Source organism: Bombina bombina, chromosome 2 (genome assembly GCF_027579735.1).
Source record: "Bombina bombina isolate aBomBom1 chromosome 2, aBomBom1.pri, whole genome shotgun sequence".
Lineage (NCBI taxonomy): Eukaryota > Metazoa > Chordata > Amphibia > Anura > Bombinatoridae > Bombina > Bombina bombina.
The window spans coordinates 139,764,330-139,784,329 of NC_069500.1; the positions used below are offsets into that span (position 1 = coordinate 139,764,330).

A 20,000-nucleotide genomic window follows, 5' to 3' on the forward strand; every position below is an offset into this window, starting at 1 on the left:
TATTTGGCCATTTAATATACATAAATCCTAAAAGAAAAAAATACATATTTTGGAAATGCTCGAGAAACTACATTAGAAACATTATAATTAAAACTGGTCTTATTTCTGGTATTTTTCTTACAACTGGTTAATTTTTCTATTATTCGCATTTAAAATCTAAAACTGTTTTTAAAATTGTAAAACCTCAAAACAGAATTTAAAGTCAAATATTAAATCTGTAACTGGAATAACCTACCAAGAGTGTAGTAAGTTTTGTATAAACACTGCTCGAAAAAACTGCAGGAAAAATAAATATATATCATGGAAAAATCTTATAAATCTATATCCAGTACAGTGTACTTATAATTTCTGAATTGGCCAAAGTGAATTCCTTATACTGGATGAAAGGTATTAGTAAATTAGTATATATTTTGGCATCAACACATATTGGGCATTTTATGAAAATGTTAAAGGGATAGAAAAGTCAAAATTAAAATTGCATGATTCAGATAGAGCATGTCATTTTAAGACATTTTAAAATTCACTTCTATTTTCAAATGTGCTTCATTCTCTTTGTATCCCTTGTTGAAAACGAATATGCACAAATCCTATACTAGTGGTAGCTTGCTACGGATTGGTGCCTGCACACATTTGTCTCTTGTGATTGGCTAACTGGATGTGTTCAGCAAGCTGCCAGTAGTGCACTGATGTTCCTTCAAAGGATAACAAGAGAATGAAGCAAATTTGATATTAGAAGTAAATTGGAAAGATCAACAAAAGAGAGAACTAGACTAATGGCACTACTATAGTATAAACTTAGGACTCCCTGTTTCTAATCTTTGTGGAAAATTCCACTTTCAAATAATTCACAGAGTCAGGTGCTGTGTACTGTTTTTCTAAGTAGAAAGGAAGTGGTTTTTAATCCTGAGATTAAAAATAATTGTACACTCTTATAGCACTCTAGCCTACGGTACAGTGGCTTGGGTGTTAGAACAATTGGTTCCAGGGAGGTATGGCGGTATTAACCGTAACAAATTAAAATATAACCTTTATTGGGAATAAAATTAAAAACGGTGCTCCACAAACAAACATATATTGTTAAATTAAAAACACAAGATGTTCCTGAGAATGGAGTGATCGATATATACAATTGAGTGCAGAGAATTGCCAATGGGGTTTATTCTAAACCTAGGATGTAATAATCCATAGCTAAGAGTAGAATCCCTTAAACAGTTATATATCACTGAGTGATAATAGGCGTTGTCATAAGTGTTTAATGCAACCAACTGTAGATATTCACTTTGCATCAGTCACCTATACACTTAAAATATATTAATGGTGATTCATGTAGGTACTTATTGAGATTTTTCTAGTGTGCTTTTATACATTGCTAAGTCAGATTAGTGTTATCACTTTTTAATCAAAAAAGGAATAGAGATGATATTATAGTCCTCTTTTATACATAGTGATATATTTATATAAGTAATACCAGTGGTATGGTTCTGTGTATATTGTTAAATCTCTTAGTGACTTTTGTTTGCCTGTTATCTTATCTCTCTCTGTTTATTCCAATGAATAATTTAGTTGAAATATGTGTAATAAATTATAATCAGGTTTGTACTTCTGCAATACCTTATAGCTATTTATGACAAATTCAAATGTAAAAGCATTTGACACGTTATTATAGAGAGATAGATATTACTAATACTCTATATTGTTGTGCTTTTTTAGGTAAATAGTTAAATTATCAAGTTTTGTTACTTGTAACCCCAGTTCATTTACATTGTTTAACCCTTTAAGGACACAGCTTTCAGTTTGCTCAATTGTTTTATGACGGAAAAATTCCGTCATATGTCCTTAAGAGGTTAATATCACAGGCTCACAACAGTTCATTTACACTGTTTGATATCACAGGCTCACAACAGTTCATTTACACTGTTTAATATCACAGGCTCACAACAGTTCATTTACACTGTTTAATATCACAGGCTCACAACAGTTCATTTACACTGTTTAAAGGGCCACTAAACCCAAAATCTTTCTTTCATGATACAGATAGAGAATATAAATTTAAACAACATTACAATTTACTTCTATTATTTATTTTGCTTCATTTATTAGATATCCTTAGTTGAAGAAAAAGCAATGTACATGGGTGAGCCAATCACATGAGGCTTCTATGTGCAGCAACCAATCAGCAGCTACTGAGCATATCTAGATATGCTTTTCAGCAAAGAATATCAAGAGAATAAAACAAATTAGATAATAGAAGTAAATTAGAAAGATGTTTAAAATTGCATTCTCTTTCTAAATCATGAAAGAAAAAATGTGGGGTTCATGTCCCTTTAATATCACAGGCTCACAACTAGAGGCACACAATTACCACATTGCAATTCTTTCACTATGATAAAGATTGTAGAAGGCTCTATAATACTGAATAGTATTGGGTGCTACTAATAAGGTTTATTACTGAAGACTATTATTGACTTTACACTGTTCAATAGTACACTAATATAGCGATATTTATCCTGCATATGAGTGCTTGTCTCAGCTCTTAGTTTGTAGGTAACTGTTAGTTAATAACTAAATAGGATCTGTGTTACTATGTTGCCACTTGTTAATGATATTCGTATGGATACAATAGTTAAAATAAACTTCTTATATTACAAGCAGGTTTATACTCCTGCAATCACACATGGATATTTACGCTTGTTTTCAATGTTTCAACATTAAGTGCGTTCGTATAGAAAGATTAGTAAAAAAGAACTTCTTTCTATAATTATCTCTTTTATAGTTTTTAGTTAAATTGTTAAAGGGCCTAGCCTAGTTGTATTATTTTAACCAGCATTAGTAGCTCCCCAGTAGTAGCAAAATTATTCTAGTAAAACCTAATTCAAGTCTATTTAAAAAATGCCTCTATCCAGAACTGAAATTAACTTGTTTAAATTTTGACTGCTATGTCCTTTTCAATAGCTCTATCAAGAGGTTATGCCAGAGATGTCATTGGTGATATAAACCCAGCACAGTATTATTATCAAGTCTTTGTACATTCAAAATATATGAATAAGTATAAAGTACATTATTTTTCAATAACAAATATCAAAGATTAAACAACATTAACCACACATATAATACTCCATATATAAACAAGAAGACATCAAAGAACTAAAAATCTATATAATCGTGGACCAAGTATTCAAGTGGATATCATCTTCATCTCAATGTCTCATATACTTGTTTTATGAAACTTTTTAAACAAAAACACATCTATAAACTTATTTACAATAACGTCCTTTTGTTAAATAAATTATAATGGATTGGGATGCATGAATGTTTATTTTGCAATGGGATATACATAATTGCCTAAGGAAAAAGCATATATACGAGTGAGAAATGTCGACATTTCAATTTTTATTCAAAAACTATCATGAGTTTGTAATTAACCATCTGCAAAACTAAAAAAAAAACACTAGAATGTTGGCTATTTCACTCGCTCTATAATTTTCCCCATTGCCTGTCATCAGCTTAGTATCCAATAGAGACGTCTTTTACACGTGTCTGAACAATTCTCAAGTTGGCAATATGACAGTTACTTTTACTGTAGCTAGTATTGGCATCCTTGTGAATAGAAAACAGTCATGTAATAACATTTTACTATGTTTTATCTGAGTTGGTGGAGTTAAGGCAGTACTTGAGATCTGAGGGTTTTTGTTCTCAAGGATAATTGATTTCCTGGACCAATTTACCAGTGGTCCAGAAAGATCCAAAGCAAACTTCATAGCAGGCAAAAATGTAAGAGGAGACTTTACTATTCAATATGCAGTGTTTCTTTTCATGTTTCAGTCTAAAATGTCATGAAGATAGATGAATAATAGTACACAGATTCTATATCCAGTTGCCAGAGCTTCTATGTAGACATGGGAAAGTAATACAGAAAAAAATGTAAGCAGGAGTCCAAATAAGATATTTAATATAATCTATCAATTTCTGAATTTCTACAAAAAGTAAATTGGATTTTTTTTTTTTAACTGGCTGTCTAACAGAATCGGTATTGCATTCTATTAGCAGTAGGGATATTCTCATATTGCACAGAAAAAAAAACATATGCACCACGCTAATTATTATATACAGCATGTGCAGAAATGATTACACAGACTAATCCTGAAACTAAAGATACTAAGGCTGATTTTAAAATTAGATTCCAACACACTAAGAAGAGATTTTACCATAACGTTTATACTATATCTATTCTACATTACCTGCATTGACCTGAAACGTAAAAAACAGAATTTATGCTTACCTGATAAATTACTTTCTCCAACGGTGTGTCTGGTCCACGGCGTCATCCATTACTTGTGGGAATATTCTCTTCCCCAACAGGAAATGGCAAAGAGCTGTCCATATAGTCCCTCCCAGGCTCCGCCCCCCCAGTCATTCGACCGACGGTTAGGAGAAAAAAAGGAGAAACTATAGGGTGCCGTGGTGACTGTAGTGTATAGAGAAAGAAATTTTTCAAACCCGATTAAAAAACCAGGGCGGGCCGTGGACCGGACACACCGTTGGAGAAAGTAATTTATCAGGTAAGCATAAATTCTGTTTTCTCCAACATTGGTGTGTCCGGTCCACGGCGTCATCCATTACTTGTGGGAACCAATACCAAAGCTTTAGGACACGGATGAAGGGAGGGAGCAAATCAGGTTACCTAAACAGAACCTTTCTCCCAAAAATAGCCTCCGAAGAAGCAAAAGTATCAAATTTGTAGAATTTGGCAAAAGTGTGCAGAGAAGACCAAGTCGCTGCCTTACATATCTGATCAACAGAAGCCTCGTTCTTGAAGGCCCATGAGCTGTGATTCGTTCAGGAGGCTGCCGTCCGGCAGTCTCATAAGCCAATCGGATGATGCTTTTCAGCCAGAAAGAAAGAGAGGTAGCAGTAGCTTTTTGACCGCTCCTCTTACCAGAATAAACGACAAACAAAGAAGAAGTTTGTCTGAAATCCTTTGTTGCTTCTAAATAGAACTTTAAAGCACGGACTACATCTAAATTGTGTAACAAACGTTCCTTCTTTGAAACTGGATTCGAACACAAAGAAGGAACAACTATTTCCTGGTTAATGTTCTTGTTGGAAACAACTTTTGGAAGAAAACCAGGCTTGGTTCGCAAAACAACCTTATCTGAATGGAACACCAGATAGGGTGGGTCACACTGCAAAGCAGATAATTCAGAAACTCTTCTAGCAGAAGAAATAGCAACCAAAAACAAAACTTTCCAAGATAGTAACTTGATATCTAAGGAATGTAAGGGTTCAAACGGAACCCCTTGAAGAACTGAAACTAAATTTAGACTCCAGGGAGGAGTCAAGGGTCTGTAAACAGGCTTGATTCTAACCAAGGCCTGTACAAAAGCTTGTACATCTGGCACAGCTGCCAGTCGTTTGTGTAACAAGACAGATAAAGCAGAAATCTGTCCTCTTAGAGAACTCGCTGACAATCCCTTATCCAAACCTTCTTGGAGAAAGGAGAGGATCCTAGGAATTTTAATCTTACTCCAGGAGAATCCCTTGGATTCACACCAACAGATATATATTTTCCATATTTTATGGTAAATCTTTCTAGTCACAGGTTTTCTGGCTTGGACCAGAGTATCTATCACTGAATCTGAAAACCCACGCTTGGATAAAATCAAGCGTTCAATTTCCAAGCAGTCAGCTGCAGAGAAACTAGACTTGGATGTTCGAATGGACCTTGTACTAGAAGATTCTGTCTCAAAGGTAGCTTCCATGGTGGAGCCGATGACATATTCACCAGGTCTGCATACCAAGTAATGCGCGGCCACGCAGGAGCTATCAGAATCACCGAGGCCTTCTCCTGTTTGATCCTGGCCAAAAGCCTGGGAAGGAGAGGGAACGGTGGAAACGCATAAGCTAGGTTGAACGACCAAGGCGCCACTAATGCATCCACTAGAGTCGCCTTGGGATCCCTGGATCTGGACCCGTAGCAGGGAACCTTGAAGTTCTGATGAGACGCCATCAGATCCATGTCTGGAATGCCCCATAATTGAGTCAACTGGGCAAACACCTCTGGGTAAAGTTCCCACTCCCCCGGATGGAAAGTCTGACGACTCAGATAATCCGCCTCCCAGTTGTCTACTCCTGGGATGTGGATTGCAGATAGGTGGCAGGAGTGATCCTCCGCCCATTTGATGATTTTGGACACCTCTCTCATCGCCAAGGAACTCCTTGTTCCCCCCTGATGGTTGATGTAAGCTACAGTCGTCATGTTGTCTGACTGAAATCTTATGAATCCGGCCTTCGCTAGTTGAGGCCAAGCCCGGAGAGCATTGAATATCGCTCTCAGTTCCAGGATGTTTATCGGGAGAAGAGACTCTTCCCAAGACCATAGACCTTGAGTTTTCAGGGAATCCCAGACCGCGCCCCAGCCTATTAGACTGGCGTCGGTCGTGACAATGACCCACTCTGGTCTGCGGAAACTCATTCCCCGGGACAGGTGATCCTGGGTCAACCACCAAAGGAGTGAGTCTCTGGTCATCTGGTCTACTTGAATCATTGGAGACAAGTCTGTATAGTCCCCATTCCACTGCTTGAGCATGCACAGTTGTAATGGTCTTAGATGAATTCGAGGAAAAGGAACTATGTCCATTGCTGCAACCATCAACCCTACTACTCCCATGCACTGAGCTATGGAAGGCTGCAGAATAGAGTGAAGAACTTGACAAGCGTTTATAAGCTTTGACTTTCTGACTTCTGTCAGGAAGATCTTCATTTCTAAAGAATCTATTATTGTTCCCAAAAAGGGAACTCTTGTCGACGGAGACAGGGAACTCTTTTCTACGTTCACCTTCCACCCGTGAGATCTGAGAAAGGCTAGAACAATGTCTGTATGAGCCTTTGCTTTGGAAAGAGACGACACTTGGATTAGAATGTCGTGCAGATAAGGTGCCACTGCAATACCCCTTGGTCTTAGAACCGCTAGAAGGGACCCGAGCACCTTTGTGAAAATCCTTGGAGCAGTGGCTAGCCCGAATGGGAGAGCCACGAACTGGTAATGCTTGTCCAGAAAGGCGAACCTTAGGAACTGATGATGATCTTTGTGGATAGGAATATGTAGATACGCATCCTTTAAATCCACGGTAGTCATAAATTGACCCTCCTGGATTGTAGGTAAAATTGTTCGAATGGTTTCCATTTTGAACGATGGAACTCTGAGAAATTTGTTTAGAATTTTTAAATCCAGAATTGGTCTGAAAGTTCCCTCTTTTTTGGGAACTACAAACAGATTTGAGTAAAACCCCTGACCTTGTTCCACAGTTGGAACTGGGTGTATCACTCCCATCTTTAACAGGTCTTCTACACAATGTAAGAATGTCTGTCTCTTTATTTGGTTTGAAGATAAGTGAGACATGTGGAACCTTCCCCTTGGGGGTAGTTCCTTGAATTCTAGAAGATAACCCTGAGAAACTATTTCTAGTGCCCAGGGATCCTGAACATCTCTTGCCCAAGCCTGAGAAAAGAGAGAGAGTCTGCCCCCTACTAGATCCGGTCCCTGGATCGGGGGCTACCCCTTCATGCTGTTTTGGTAGCAGCAGCAGGCTTCTTGGCCTGTTTACCCTTATTCCAGCCTTTCATTGGTTTCCAAGCTGATTTAGTCTGGGAAGCATTACCCACATTATCTTGTGGGAGGGCATGGCCATTTCCCCCAGTGATGTCTGAAATAATCTCTTTCAATTCTGGCCCAAAAAGGGTCTTACCTTTGAAAGGGATATTAAGCAATTTTGTCTTGGAAGATACATCCGCCGACCAAGACTTTAGCCAGAGCGCTCTGCGCGCCACAATTGCAAACCCTGAATTTTTCGCCGCTAACCTCGCTAACTGCAAAGCGGCGTCTAAAATAAAGGAATTAGCCAACTTAAGTGCGTGAATTCTGTCCATGACTTCCTCATACGGAGTCTCCCTACTGAGCGACTTTTCCAGTTCCTCTAACCAGAACCACGCCGCTGTAGTGACAGGAATAATGCACGAAATAGGTTGAAGGAGGTAACCTTGCTGTACAAAAATCTTTTTAAGCAAACCCTCCAATTTTTTATCCATAGGATCTTTGAAAGCACAATTGTCCTCAATAGGAATGGTCGTGCGCTTGGCTAGTGTAGAAACCGCCCCCTCGACCTTAGGGACTGTTTGCCATAAGTCCTTCCTGGGGTCGACCATAGGGAACAATTTCTTAAATATAGCAGGAGGGACAAAAGGTATGCCTGGCTTCTCCCACTCCTTATTCACTATGTCCGCCACCAGTTTAGGTATCGGAAAAGCATCAGGGTGCACCGGGACCTCAAGGAACTTGTCCATCTTGCACAATTTTTCTGGGATGACCAGATTGTCACAATCATCCAGAGTAGATAGCACCTCCTTAAGTAATGCGCGGAGATGCTCTAATTTAAATTTAAATGTCACAACATCAGGTTCTGCCTGCTGAGAAATTCTTCCTGTATCACAAATTTCCCCATCTGACAAACCCTCCCTCACTGCCACTTCAGATTGGTGTGAGGGTATGACAGAAAAATTATCATCAGCGCCCTCCTGCTCTACAGTGTTTAAAACAGAGCAATCGCGCTTTCTCTGAAATGCTGGCATTTTGGAAAAAATATTAGCTATGGAGTTATCCATTACTGCCGTCAATTGTTGCATAGTAACAAGCATTGGCGCGCTAGAAGTACTAGGGGTCGCCTGCACGGGCATAACTGGTATAGACACAGAAGGAGATGATGTAGAACTATGTCTACTTCCCTCATCTGAGGAATCATCCTGGGCAACCTTACTATTTGTGACAGTACTGTCCTTACTTTGTTTGGACGCTATGGCACAATTATCACACATATTTGAAGGGGGAACCACATTGGCTTCCATACATACAGAACATGATCTATCTGAAGGTACAGACATGTTAAACAGGCTTAAACTGGTTAATAAAGCACAAAAAACGTTTTAAAACAAAACCGTTACTGTCTCTTTAAATGTTAAACAGGGCACACTTTATTACTGAATATGTGAAAAACTATGAAGGAATTATCCAATCTTTACCAAATTTTCACCACAGTGTCTTAATGCGTTCAAAGTATTGCACCCCAATTTTCAGGCTGTTAACCCTTAAAATGTGGAAACCGGAGCCGTTTGCAATTTTAACCCCTCTACAGTCCCAGCCACAGCCTTTGTTGCGACTTCACCAAACCCAGGGGGGTATACGATACCAATTGAAGCCTTCTAGGAACGTTTTCAGTGGATACCAGACCCTCACACATGCAGCTGCATGTACTGTACTCAAAAGTAACTGCGCAATAATGGCGCGAAAATGAGGCTCTGTCTACTACAGAGAAAGGCCCTTCCTGACTGGGAAGGTGTCTTAACAAGTGCCTGGCGCTAAAAACGTTCCCCAATATTAAAAAAGTGTGAAATTCACTTCAAACTGCATATAATACTTAAATAAAGCAATCGATTTAGCCCCTAAAAGTGTCTACCAGTTATAGCCCATAATAAGCCCTTTATTCTGTTTGAGTCTAAGAAAATGGCTTACCGATCCCCATGAGGGAAAAATGACAGTCTTCCAGCATTACACAGTCTTGTTAGAAAAATGGCTTATCATACCTTGAGCAGAAAAGTCTGCAAACTGTTCCCCCCAACTGAAGTTCTCTCAGCTCAACAGTCCTGTGTGGGAACAGCAATTGATTTTAGTTACTGCTGCTAAAATCATACTCCTCTTTTAAACAGAACTCTTCATCGCTTTCTGTTTCAGAGTAAATAGTACATACCAGCACTATTTTAAAATAACAAACTCTTGATAGAAGAATAAAAAACTACAACTAAACACCACATACTCTTCACCATCTCCGTGGAGATGCTACTTGTTCAGAGCGGCAAAGAGAATGACTGGGGGGGCGGAGCCTGGGAGGGACTATATGGACAGCTTTTGCTGTACTCTTTGCCATTTCCTGTTGGGGAAGAGAAGTAATGGATGACGCCGTGGACCGGACACACCAATGTTGGAGAAAACAGAATTTATGTTTACCTGATAAATTACTTTCTCCAACGGTGTGTCCGGTCCACGGCGTCATCCTTACTTGTGGGATATTCTCTTCCCCAACAGGAAATGGCAAAGAGCCCAGCAAAGCTGGTCACATGATCCCTCCTAGGCTCCGCCTACCCCAGTCATTCGACCGACGTTAAGGAGGAATATTTGCATAGGAGAAACCATATGATACCGTGGTGACTGTAGTTAAAGAAAATAAATTATCAGACCTGATTAAAAAACCAGGGCGGGCCGTGGACCGGACACACCGTTGGAGAAAGTAATTTATCAGGTAAACATAAATTCTGTTTTCTCCAACATAGGTGTGTCCGGTCCACGGCGTCATCCTTACTTGTGGGAACCAATACCAAAGCTTTAGGACACGGATGAAGGGAGGGAGCAAATCAGGTCACCTAAATGGAAGGCACCACGGCTTGCAAAACCTTTCTCCCAAAAATAGCCTCAGAAGAAGCAAAAGTATCAAACTTGTAAAATTTGGTAAAAGTGTGCAGTGAAGACCAAGTCGCTGCCCTACATATCTGATCAACAGAAGCCTCGTTCTTGAAGGCCCATGTGGAAGCCACAGCCCTAGTGGAATGAGCTGTGATTCTTTCAGGAGGCTGCCGTCCGGCAGTCACATAAGCCAATCTGATGATGCTTTTAATCCAAAAAGAGAGAGAGGTAGAAGTTGCTTTTTGACCTCTCCTTTAACCAGAATAAACAACAAACAAGGAAGATGTTTGTCTAAAATCCTTTGTAGCATCTAAATAGAATTTTAGAGCGCGAACAACATCCAAATTGTGCAACAAACGTTCCTTCTTCGAAACTGGTTTCGGACACAAAGAAGGCACGACTATCTCCTGGTTAATGTTTTTGTTAGAAACAACTTTTGGAAGAAAACCAGGTTTAGTACGTAAAACCACCTTATCTGCATGGAACACCAGATAAGGAGGAGAACACTGCAGAGCAGATAATTCTGAAACTCTTCTAGCAGAAGAAATTGCAACCAAAAACAAAACTTTCCAAGATAATAACTTAATATCAACGGAATGTAAGGGTTCAAACGGAACCCCCTGAAGAACTGAAAGAACTAAGTTGAGACTCCAAGGAGGAGTCAAAGGTTTGTAAACAGGCTTGATTCTAACCAGAGCCTGAACAAAGGCTTGAACATCTGGCACAGCTGCCAGCTTTTTGTGAAGTAACACAGACAAGGCAGAAATCTGTCCCTTCAAGGAACTTGCAGATAATCCTTTCTCCAATCCTTCTTGAAGAAAGGATAGAATCTTAGGAATCTTTACCTTGTCCCAAGGGAATCCTTTAGATTCACACCAACAGATATATTTTTTCCATATTTTGTGGTAAATTTTTCTAGTTACAGGCTTTCTGGCCTGAACAAGAGTATCAATAACAGAATCTGAGAACCCTCGTTTTGATAAGATCAAGCGTTCAATCTCCAAGCAGTCAGCTGGAGTGAGACCAGATTCGGATGTTCGAACGGACCTTGAACAAGAAGGTCTCGTCTCAAAGGTAGCTTCCATGGTGGAGCCGATGACATATTCACCAGATCTGCATACCAAGTCCTGCGTGGCCACGCAGGAGCTATCAAGATCACCGACGCCCTCTCCTGATTGATCCTGGCTACCAGCCTGGGGATGAGAGGAAACGGCGGGAATACATAAGCTAGTTTGAAGGTCCAAGGTGCTACTAGTGCATCTACTAGAGTCGCCTTGGGATCCCTGGATCTGGACCCGTAGCAAGGAACCTTGAAGTTCTGACGAGAGGCCATCAGATCCATGTCTGGAATGCCCCACAGTTGAGTAATTTGGGCAAAGATTTCCGGATGGAGTTCCCACTCCCCCGGATGTAATGTCTGACGACTCAGAAAATCCGCTTCCCAATTTTCCACTCCTGGGATGTGGATTGCAGACAGGTGGCAGGAGTGAGTCTCCGCCCATTGAATGATTTTGGTCACTTCTTCCATCGCCAGGGAACTCCTTGTTCCCCCCTGATGGTTGATGTACGCAACAGTCGTCATGTTGTCTGATTGAAACCGTATGAACTTGGCCTTTGCTAGCTGAGGCCAAGCCTTGAGAGCATTGAATATCGCTCTCAGTTCCAGAATATTTATCGGTAGAAGAGATTCTTCCCGAGACCAAAGACCCTGAGCTTTCAGGGGTCCCCAGACCGCGCCCCAGCCCATCAGACTGGCGTCGGTCGTGACAATGACCCACTCTGGTCTGCGGAAGGTCATCCCTTGTGACAGGTTGTCCAGGGACAGCCACCAACGGAGTGAGTCTCTGGTCCTCTGATTTACTTGTATCTTCGGAGACAAGTCTGTATAGTCCCCATTCCACTGACTGAGCATGCACAGTTGTAATGGTCTTAGATGAATGCGCGCAAAAGGAACTATGTCCATTGCCGCTACCATCAAACCTATTACTTCCATGCACTGCGCTATGGAAGGAAGAGGAACGGAATGAAGTGTTTGACAAGAGTTTAGAAGTTTTGTTTTTCTGGCCTCTGTCAGAAAAATCCTCATTTCTAAGGAGTCTATTATTGTTCCCAAGAAGGGAACCCTTGTCGAAGGAGATAGAGAACTCTTTTCCACGTTCACTTTCCATCCGTGAGATCTGAGAAAGGCCAGGACTATGTCCGTGTGAGCCTTTGCTTGAGGAAGGGACGACGCTTGAATCAGAATGTCGTCCAAGTAAGGAACTACTGCAATGCCCCTTGGTCTTAGTACCGCTAGAAGGGACCCTAGTACCTTTGTGAAAATCCTTGGAGCAGTGGCTAATCCGAAAGGAAGCGCCACGAACTGGTAATGCTTGTCCAGGAATGCGAACCTTAGGAACCGATGATGTTCCTTGTGGATAGGAATATGTAGATACGCATCCTTTAAATCCACCGTGGTCATGAATTGACCTTCCTGGATGGAAGGAAGAATTGTTCGAATGGTTTCCATTTTGAACGATGGAACCTTGAGAAACTTGTTTAAGATCTTGAGATCTAAGATTGGTCTGAACGTTCCCTCTTTTTTTGGGAACTATGAACAGATTGGAGTAGAACCCCATCCCTTGTTCTCCTAATGGAACAGGATGAATCACTCCCATTTTTAACAGGTCTTCTACACAATGTAAGAATGCCTGTCTCTTTATGTGGTCTGAAGACAATTGAGACCTGTGGAACCTCCCCCTTGGGGGAAGCCCCTTGAATTCCAGAAGATAACCTTGGGAGACTATTTCTAGTGCCCAAGGATCCAGAACATCTCTTGCCCAAGCCTGAGCGAAGAGAGAGAGTCTGCCCCCCACCAGATCCGGTCCCGGATCGGGGGCCAACATTTCATGCTGTCTTGGTAGCAGTGGCAGGTTTCTTGGCCTGCTTTCCCTTGTTCCAGCCTTGCATTGGTCTCCAGGCTGGCTTGGCTTGAGAAGTATTACCCTCTTGCTTAGAGGACGTAGCACTTGGGGCTGGTCCGTTTCTACGAAAGGGACGAAAATTAGGTTTATTTTTGGCCTTGAAAGACCTATCCTGAGGAAGGGCGTGGCCCTTACCCCCAGTGATATCAGAGATAATCTCTTTCAAGTCAGGGCCAAACAGCGTTTTCCCCTTGAAAGGAATGTTAAGTAGTTTGTTCTTGGAAGACGCATCCGCTGACCAAGATTTCAACCAAAGCGCTCTGCGCGCCACAATAGCAAACCCAGAATTTTTCGCCGCTAACCTAGCCAATTGCAAAGTGGCGTCTAGGGTGAAAGAATTAGCCAATTTGAGAGCACGGATTCTGTCCATAATCTCCTCATAAGGAGGAGAATCACTATCGATCGCCTTTACTAGCTCATCGAACCAGAAACACGCGGCTGTAGTGACAGGGACAATGCATGAAATTGGTTGTAGAAGGTAACCTTGCTGAACAAACATCTTTTTAAGCAAACCTTCTAATTTTTTATCCATAGGATCTTTGAAAGCACAACTATCTTCTATGGGTATAGTGGTGCGTTTGTTTAAAGTAGAAACCGCTCCCTCGACCTTGGGGACTGTCTGCCATAAGTCCTTTCTGGGGTCGACCATAGGAAACAATTTTTTAAATATGGGGGGAGGGACGAAAGGTATACCGGGCCTATCCCATTCTTTATTTACAATGTCCGCCACCCGCTTGGGTATAGGAAAAGCTTCTGGGAGCCCCGGGACCTCTAGGAACTTGTCCATTTTACATAGTTTCTCTGGGATGATCAAATTCTCACAATCATCCAGAGTGGATAATACCTCCTTAAGCAGAGCGCGGAGATGTTCCAACTTAAATTTAAATGTAATCACATCGGGTTCAGCTTGTTGAGAAATTTTCCCTGAATCTGAAATTTCTCCCTCAGACAAAACCTCCCTGGCCCCCTCAGACTGGTGTAGGGGCATTTCAGAACCATTATCATCAGCGTCCTCATGCTCTTCAGTATCTAAAACAGAGCAGTCGCGCTTACGCTGATAAGTGGGCATTTTGGCTAAAATGTTTTTGATAGAATTATCCATTACAGCCGTTAATTGTTGCATAGTAAGGAGTATTGGCGTGCTAGATGTACTAGGGGCCTCCTGAGTGGGCAAGACTGGTGTAGACGAAGGAGGGAATGATGCAGTACCATGCTTACTCCCCTCACTTGAGGAATCATCTTGGGCATCATTTTCAGTGTCACATAAATCACATCTATTTAAATGAGAAGGAACCTTGGCTTCCCCACATTCAGAACACAGTCTATCTGGTAGTTCAGACATGTTAAACAGGCATAAACTTGATAACAAAGTACAAAAAACGTTTTAAAATAAAACCGTTACTGTCACTTTAAATTTTAAACTGAACACACTTTATTACTGCAATTGCGAAAAAGTATGAAGGAATTGTTCAAAATTCACCAAAATTTCACCACAGTGTCTTAAAGCCTTAAAAGTATTGCACACCAAATTTGGAAGCTTTAACCCTTAAAATAACGGAACCGGAGCCGTTTTTATCTTTAACCCCTTTACAGTCCCTGGTATCTGCTTTGCTGAGACCCAACCAAGCCCAAAGGGGAATACGATACCAAATGACGCCTTCAGAAAGTCTTTTCTATGTATCAGAGCTCCTCACACATGCGACTGCATGTCATGCTTCTCAAAAACAAGTGCGCAATACCGGCGCGAAAATGAGGCTCTGCCTATGATTAGGGAAAACCCTTAGAGAATAAGGTGTCTAAAACAGTGCCTGCCGATATTATTTTACAAAAATACCCAGATTAAATGATTCCTCAAGGTTAAATATGTGTATATATGAATCGATTTAGCCCAGAAAATGTCTACAGTCTTAATAAGCCCTTGTGAAGCCCTTATTTACTGTCTGAATAAAAATGGCTTACCGGATCCCATAGGGAAAATGACAGCTTCCAGCATTACATCGTCTTGTTAGAATGTGTCATACCTCAAGCAGCAAAAGACTGCTCACTGTTCCCCCAACTGAAGTTAATTCCTCTCAACAGTCCTGTGTGGAACAGCCATGGATTTTAGTAACGGTTGCTAAAATCATTTTCCTCTTACAAACAGAAATCTTCATCTCTTTTCTGTTTCAGAGTAAATAGTACATACCAGCACTATTTTAAAATAACAAACTCTTGATTGAATAATAAAAACTACAGTTAAACACTAAAAAACTCTAAGCCATCTCCGTGGAGATGTTGCCTGTACAACGGCAAAGAGAATAACTGGGGTAGGCGGAGCCTAGGAGGGATCATGTGACCAGCTTTGCTGGGCTCTTTGCCATTTCCTGTTGGGGAAGAGAATATCCCACAAGTAAGGATGACGCCGTGGACCGGACACACCTATGTTGGAGAAATACCAGCTATGCCAGTAATATACAGTCTGGGTGACAACCATAACAGGAAACTGCATGATAAAGATATTGTATCTATAGGATTAGGTCTCATGTGAGAAAAAGAAAAATGGGAAAAAAAAGGCGCAGATCTTGTAACTATGCAGCAACTCTGCATGCCGACAGGTTTACTATTCCCAGTTAAATGACTTATCTTGATGCATTTATAAAACGAATATATTATGTAGTGCGAGAACATTAAATGTTTATTTACAGCAGAGCTTTCCAAACTTTTCATGTTGGCGACACACTTTTTAGACCTACATAATTTTGCGACACAGTAATTCAGTTGTACTGGCAAACAGGATTTTAAACTACCTTGTTTTAAGAGATACGGACACATACATAAATGGAATAATAACTAAATGTATTTACAAGTAACAGTATGTAAGTATGTGCAAGAATTAAAAAAAATTCTACTTACTATTTTAATGGGATGTATGAGGTTGATGGGATGAACACAATTTCTGAATATTTGGTGGAATATTAGATAAAGACACTCGCATTTCATGATCAAGTACTTTTACGCTTCCCCTTCCTATCCATATATCAAGAGCAGGAGCAGCAATGCACTACTGTGAGCTAGTTGCAAAAAAAAACTCCACTGACTTCTGACTTCAGCTCAGCATTTAAGTTGCCTCCCTCAGTGCTCCGTGAGTCCGATTGACTACTGCCCACGCTGCAAACACACTGCTTTCCCACTCACTGACTACACATGCAGTCACAAGCCAATTAAGGAGACTACATGTGCAGTCAGGAGCCAATGTGCCGCCAAAGCCGCCAATGGGAATAGTTTCAGATCCCACTGAGCTGCGCCAATAGGTTAAGATGATCTGTAACCTCCTAGGTATCAATCACATGTCAACCACGTGATATGCGTAGCAGGCAGGCGGGAAGTCAGAAACCAAAAAAAAAAATATTTTATTAAATAAATTTAAGAAAAATTGTGCTGAAGCAGGGACACACCTACACACTGCTGCCGACACACTAGTGTGTCCCGACACACAGTTTGGAAAGCACTGATTTACAGAGTAACAAACTACTAATGATAAATAGAGGACACCATCTGTAACCTACCTTCTGGTGTATATTACCGTATATCACGTGAACTACAGGACAGGGAGGCTTATGAGCATTAATGCTAAATGAATTGCTTGGAACACTAGAAGAAGAGGGGACTTAGCCAAGAATACCTGGAAATGGGCTAAATTTATGAATCCCTTACAATTATGTTTTACAAAACTCATTCTTAAACCGCAACCAAGGAGTTCCCCAAAATGGGAAAAATGTTAGTATTTGAGACAAGAGAAATACAATAAGTAAAGCAGACTTTTGGGTTTCTTCAGACAAGGACAGAGGCCGGCACAATGTTGAAAAAGAAAATATAATCTACTGCTCATTTGAAAATAAAATTTTATGCTAATGCATTGTCTCTATTACGCATGTGTTGATTATGGAATCCTACTATATTTAACCTTCCTTATGACCATTGTACCATCCATGTATGTTGGCTGCCACAAGAACTTGAAGGGCTGTAGCAGTGAGGGTCTTGATAGCTAGTTTGCATGCTGGAAGCCCTTGAAACGGCCAATGTAAAGGATTTGGCTGATGTCACAAAGGAGTTAATGGTAATTTAAATCTGAAAATTGTAGTTTTCCACTGACCATGAGATTTTGAAATGCATTCTGTGGAATTCCACACACTGACACTTCTTCATTATTCACAGTGATTGTTTGATATGGGCAGGGCATCAATTATACTTGTCCCCAAATGGTTGCAACAAAAGGAGATAAGATAAACAACATGTAAGGCTTTTAAATGCTTGCATCACCGCACTACAAAACAATGCACATTTAAATACTAACAAAATGTTAACAAAATGAATTTCCGATTAAGAAATTAGAATATGTCACTGCTATGTAACAAAAGTATTTTACAGCAGGTTATGGGGGCCATATTTCCAGGAATAATGAGTAAAAAAAACAAAAAAAAAAAAACATCTGATTTGGATGATAATAAAATTTTAGCAACATAAAAGGGATAAGAAAATCAAAATGTATATTCACTGGTACACGGAGGATCTACAAACCGTGCATGCAAAATATGCTCTGCAGGTTGCACACATTAAAAAGCTATCTGCAAAAAAGTGGTGCAATTTACAAGATGCACTTTTGATTGGAAAAGCCCATTGCTAAATGGTTTGCAGTCAAAACTGATGTGCATTGATAGACCTTTACATTTCCACTGCAAAAGTCTGCAACAAACAAGTAGTTCAGGCCTTTTATCAGCAACATATTAATACAAATGCAGACAATTACTACACAGAAAATCACAAGAGACTGCAAAAGATGCAAAAAAACGAAAACACACAATGCCAGGAGTAATGTCTCATGGACTCTCACCACCTTATCAAAGAAAATATAAAGCAACAACAATTTTAATCTGACTTTTTACCAAATTGAGCCTTAAAGGGACATTAAATCGCTGGGCACAACTGTTCATACTCACTATGCTATTGCTTTTTGTCCAGTTACCGCAGCTCTCTTCAAAGCTGTGTTCTTATATTAACCCCTGAAAAGTTGTCAGATGGTGAAGCTCCACCCCTTTGTACTGGCGGCTGCCATCTTGTTGCACAAGTATTTCTCACATACTGTGACAGAAGCAGTGTGCATTTACATATCAATCAGGCTGTCAGCATTTTAACAACTGTGTAATGTGCTTCAGGTTAGAGTGCACGATACAGAACTGATTTGAGCGCTGTAAGAACAGGAGGAAATGCAATAACACGGTGAGTAGTTACTATTCATTTGTAGTTCTGCTCTTACTATAGAAAAATTCCATACAAATAAAGTGTTTAACCCTTTCCCACCTGGGTGCTAAGATGGATTTGAGTTTTTTTTTTTTTAAATATATATATATTTTTTTTACTTTTTTTATACAGAGCCCCAAGACTTATACCGTTGGAAAGGTTAGGCGATTACCTTTCCAATACTGTCCATTGTCATTTTTAAATAAAGTTGCGTGGTGATGTCATGTCATTGCGCGTGACGTCACTGCACAAAACGTGAAGCCCCGGCGATGCCCGTCACTATACAGGGGTGGGAGTCAGTGGGAGCCCCCAGACTGCCCTCAAGGTGGGTGAGTGCTAGCAACGGCTCTGAGCCGTCGTCAGCACCCGACTGGGATAATTTGCGAAGGCTCAGAGCCGTCGTTAGCATTCAAAGGGTTAAAGACATACTAAAAACTGCTTTATAGCTTAAGCAGGAATTATTTCTCTGAATGAAGTTTCACATCTTTATTTACATTTAAACAGTTTTTGTTATACAGAAAAGTGCTTTTTCTTCATGTATGTAAGGTTTTCTTGTTTTCCATGTGCCCTTAATAAAAACAGTTTACAGAATATTTCAATAAAAAAATTCATATGGTATAAATTTAGAATGCTCAAGGAGCATGAGACTGATTTATGAATACGTCTCAGCAGCATCTATTCTAGGAATTGGTTTCTGAAAATAATTGAAATTGGTTTCTCTACTTGCATAACCAGAGGAGTTTTGTAGCCTCAGCCCAAGGTTTGTATATATTATTAATATATATTTGTAAAAGTTGACATTGAAAACAGCATTTCCAGGTTTCAAGACAATAACCCCAAATTTGTTATGTAAATCCTATGATCTGATCTGTAAAGATGTTCACATCTTGCATTGAGTTCATCACAAGCTATGCCAAACTTGACTACCTTTAGTAACTGAATAACTATGATATAGCAGACTATGCAGACATGAAAATCGTATTAACATTTTTCTTCTATTTAATGTCAGAGTGCAGAGGAAACTATGTATATGTATTTTTATTTTTTTGATTGGAGAGACCAAAGCATATCCATTTAAAATTATAAATCCATGCGGACAAAATTGATAGCAAAACTGATAATTACTAGCTACCAAGATACACAAGTTTTATATGAATTGAAGAGATGGAAATATAGCCTAAGGTCCATATGGAGATATCAATAATAAGTGCTAAAATATAATCATATTTGAACAAAAGGTTCGTTCTGTAATC

The 20,000-nt window shown here is 40.0% G+C and overlaps 1 protein-coding gene across 2 annotated transcripts in view; it reads right to left on the reverse strand.

Moving 5' to 3' along the window:
* The window catches only part of ARL15 (ADP ribosylation factor like GTPase 15), a 991,451-nt gene that overhangs the window by 408,666 nt on the left and 562,785 nt on the right, over window positions 1–20,000 (reverse strand). The window lies entirely within an intron of this gene.